Genomic DNA, 4,968 nt, shown 5'->3' on the forward strand with positions numbered 1-4,968 from the left:
GAGAGAGGGGGGGACGGGGACGGGGACGGGGACGGGGACGGGGACGGGGACGGGGACGGGGACGGGGACGGGGACGGAGACGGAGACGGAGACGGAGACGGAGACGGAGACGGAGACGGAGACGGAGACGGAGACGGAGACGGAGACGGAGACGGAGACGGAGACGGAGACGGAGACGGAGACGGAGACGGAGACGGAGACGGAGACGGAGACGGAGACGGAGACGGAGACGGAGACGGAGAGAGAGAGAGAGAGAGAGAGAGAGAGAGAGAGAGAGAGAGAGAGAGAGAGAGAGAGAGAGAGAGAGAGAGAGAGAGAGAGAGAGAGAGAAGACCAGGGGCCATCGGTAAGGCGGCGTACCCGCGCGGGAGCTCCACGCCAGGTACTGGGAGCGGGCTCGCCTTTTCCTCGTAGTGACCCATCAAGGCTGGGCGGCGGCGGTACTAGTTTCGCAAGGGACAGACATGGAGCGACTCGGGACTCGTCTCAGTCCGGCCGCTACCCAGCCGCCCGCCGCGCCTGGCCGGGCTGCTGCTTCGCCGGCCGGGTGGCGCAGGCGGCCCTCCCGGCTCCCGCCCGTCTGGGATGCGCTCCCCAACCGCAGGGCGTCGGCGGCGCCCAAGAGGCACAAGAATAACGGCGGTGCTGCGGGCGGCTTGTGGGGTGACGGTGCCGCGCTCCTTCCCCGGCTCCTCGCCGTCCGTCCCCTCTCCCCGATGCCGTTTTCTTCCAGGGGAGGCGCCCCGGCCGCCGTGCCGGGGCGTAGCGCAGTCTGTGCTACGCCCCACAGCAAGATATTCACCCAGGCTAGATTAAGGTCACAACAACCTAGGATTAAGGGTGGCTACAGACTTTAGACTTAATGCAGACTTAACATGAAGGTATTATATATGCAACTAAATGACACACATGGTATTTGTTCTAACCTTATCAACAGAAAGTGAACATGTCAGGACAGCACCCCTCGATGACCATTATACTCAAGGGGTGTAGGCACTGATTCCCCAGGGGTGAAGTGATAGGAGCACAAACATGAGTCACTAGTTGGCTCTGTGTCTTTCCTCCTGCAGGAAAAAATATATGTGTGATGCCCAATGTGAGGTAACTGCATATTATAAAGCTGGAAATATTGTACAAAGTTATGACAACACAAGCAAACTATGCATGTTACTGCTCTTGTTATTGCTATATTGATATGAGACCTCACAAGACACAAAAATATGCATGGTAAAAAAGGGAGCAACAATACATTTCAAATGTAGCTTGTCATTAAAATGATCATGAATTTCACTACATCAAAAGTGAATGAAATTAAGTGACCAGTATAACGCCTTTTGGGGCGACTAACGGAGCGAGCGAGAGGGTGAGCCTTGCACGTGCGAAATTTCGAGGGGGTACCTCCAGCTGACTTGTGCACGGCACCCTACTAACCGGTTTCTAGCGATGTGCCAAATTTGAGCATAATCGGCCCAGCCGTTCTCGAGATCTGGAAGCGGCACCCTGCACGTGCGCACGTGCAAAATGGGTCCCAACTGACTTTTGCACGGCACCCTACTAACCGGTCCCTAACCATGTACCAAATTTGAGCGCCATCGGTCCAGCCGTTCTCGAGATCTGGAATCGACCCCTGCACGTGCGCACGTGCAGCAGCACCCCAACTCTGGCACATGGATATGCATTGCCTAGTGGGTGCCTAGCTACATGCCAACTTTCAGCGCAATCGGCCAAGTAGTTACCGAGATATTGCAACAATTACAAAAGTGACACCTCTTCGTTTTGCACGTGGCACGTGCATAAGGGGTCACCCACATGCATCGGGAATAGTCCAATACTTGGTAGAAGGAATGAAGCTACCCTACAAAAATTACCGCATGTAAATCGGTCAAGTGGTTGCTGAGATATAAGCGTCGCAAAAGCGTGACCACGGCCGGCCGGCCGGCCGGCCGCTCATACTCAGAAATTTCCGTTAATCTAAGGAAAGACTACGCTCGCTTCGCTCGCTCCGTAATAATCAAAGACTGGAAAAGAAGATCAGCATAACTACATAATATGTCTTGTTTCCAAAGCTAAAGTATGATCCTCAATGTTGCAAAAGTTGGTTGACTTTAACAATAACTTTGAATAAAAAAACAACATATGGTAAACAGTCACACTTCAAGGAAATCGCAAGATCCATCCAAACTTTGACATGCCCTGTTTGGAATGCTGTTAACATGCTATGATCTTCACAGAATAGGTAAAATCAACTCAAAATATTACATTCTTTTATTACAAATCATATCTTCCCATGAACTTCATTATTGTGACTGCAGAGCTCATTCAGTCAATCAGAGACTGTGCAGAGACTTCATCATTCAAACAATCTGAGAATCAATGTGCAGAGACTAACACTTTAAAATCTAGTGACATTTCACAAACATCTTTTATGCTACAAGCTTATGCTTACCAAACACTTTTTCATGACTCAAATATGGTGGTGTTTATTTTAAGTGAAAACATTCATCCAGCACTAAGCAGATTATTTCTAAGCTCCACAAAGTCCCAATTTCTGTTATATTTCGCTTGGAGTCACTTCATAGTTTGAACTCAAAGTGCCTTGTGGATTTACCTCAGTTATGTAGGTAAATCCACAAGGATTGATGGGCTTTACCTCAGTTATGTAGCTGCTCCCTCAATTTAAGTTTCTCGTTAAATTTCACTGAGGCGTTGCAAGATGGGCTGTAGCCAAATTCACTTCCCTGTTCGGCTGATGCTCACAATACCTGGACATTTTTAATTCCAATTTTTGTAGCTGTTAACAATTGATGAAGGCCCAAGTACCTAAACAACAATGACGTTACAGAGGAAACCCCTGGCTGTGTTTCACGGGCGCGCTGGCGCTGCCAGCGCAATCTGTGAGCTAGCGTCAACCTCTGGTAGTGTTGGAGGTATAGGCTTGTTGATGTCTCTATGGAAATCAAAAGTGGCTGGCAAGTGTCGCGAAACACCACCCTTATTTTTGCACAATAATGGTGTGATAACTGTTGCTGCAAGAAAATATAAGGTGAAGTGAAGACGTGAAGTAAAATCAGGTCAGACATTAATATATACCCAAAAATAGCAGTGTATGGAGTACCTATATTCACATTACCAATAATATGATGCACAACAGGCCATAGAAAAACAGGTGAATATGGAATTGTAACCCAATTTCAATATCAACATGGCACTTGGCATTAACAGTAAAACACAAAGTTTTTGATGTTAAATCAACAGAGAAAACTCCTGAACATAAACAAAATGATCAGAATGTATAATAAGGATAAAAGTATAAATAAAAATCGACGAATCAGCCTATCATCGCCCTTACACATTCACCACTCCCCATTCCACGCACAGATTGTTTACCCCTTGGCTTACCCCGTGTTCGCAGTCTCCCGGACGACGAAGATTCTAAACGCCGTCCGACCAATCACGTTCAAGATCAGCGGGGCTTGGCCGCGGTTCTCGAACGTCATTGGCCAGATTACGCAGAATCTTAGTCGTCAGCAAAACTTTGAACACGGGGTTATATTTTTCGCTATGGTAACAAAAGCGCCAGAATTGACTACCAGAATTGGATCCGAAGGTCAAATGGGTCACGTGACTGTGCAGTTCAGATGGACAACACCTGCAAATAGCCATCATCACAGCCCGCCATACTAAACCGACAGCGGATGACCTTTTCGCCCTCGTGTCGCTCGGGTCACCGCCCCCCCCCCTCCGCCCGCCCGCAGCGGACTGAAGTGGTCGCCCGTCTGTCGGCGGGGAGGGGTAAGGGGGAGGGGTAAGATCGATACCCCAGGGCCCCAGCTGGGCCGCGCGCGGTGCTCCCGACAACACCTGCGGGGAAGCAACCAAGGCAGGGAAAGGTAGCTGGGATTGTGGCCGGTTGCTCCATTATGAGGCATATGAAGAGAAGATTACGAGGCAATTTCATTGTCGAAATTGTTAATGAATTACATTGACATTGAAAATGAAATAAAATTGAAAATAAATAAATTACATTGAAACAAATTACATTAACAAACAGTGCATTGAAATCGAAGGACCACTACGTAATGCCTCTGAGTTCAGGGGGTCAAACGGTTATTTGCATGGCGTCCATGAAAACTTCAGGCAGATAGTCCGTGTAACGGTAAGAACCACCCTCTCCATGGGTGGAGTAGCCATGAGTACCGGATGGCCCAGCCCAGCCCGTGACCGACTTCCGCCCATGCAAACTGCATGAGAGCGAAAGAGGGCGTTGTCATTCGGCGTCCCGCTGCCCATACGAGCGCGTAGTCCCGTATGACTGCCCACGCTTAGTTACGCCTTCATTATAAAACTTCCCACTAAAATACTTCATAAAATCCCATAGAAGACGTGGGCTACGAGAGGGCATAGGGTACGCCTGCGCCGATGGAGTCGACGGTTCGTGCCCAAACGTCTACTCGACATCTGGCACTTGACAGCCCCTTCCCTCCACTCCGTCAATCAAGTCCCCCCCCCACCCCCACCACTCAGCCTCCCTCCCTCTTCCCCCCACACCTTCGATCACCAGGAAATGCTCGCCAAATGTTCTCTCAAACCAACTGTGGGGTGCGATGGCCATCTTACAGCCTGTTTCTATCGAGCTCGATCGCTGTTATCAGTCCACAACCGTTGGATATCGTTGGGGCCATCGCGATTCCCAGATGTTTCTGCAGCTGCACTTATAGAGCGCATGTAACGCATGAACGCATGAACGCAAGGGCTCTAGTTCCTGGCACGGTATTTCAATACATACACATACGTGACATCCAGGTACCATCCACATCGCTATTTGCTTCAAGCATTTCGCACTCCGTGGGTTACATAAGAGAAGTGATGTAGCGCTATCAGGGGATGAATCTGGCAATTTTTCCACCGTCTGTAAACTGTGTTCTCAAACGAAATTCGGTCAACCACTATCATGATTATAATACCCAC

The sequence above is a fragment of the Amphibalanus amphitrite genome, unplaced genomic scaffold, assembly GCF_019059575.1.
Source record: "Amphibalanus amphitrite isolate SeventyFive unplaced genomic scaffold, NRLGWU_Aamphi_draft 000811F_arrow, whole genome shotgun sequence".
Lineage (NCBI taxonomy): Eukaryota > Metazoa > Arthropoda > Thecostraca > Balanomorpha > Balanidae > Amphibalanus > Amphibalanus amphitrite.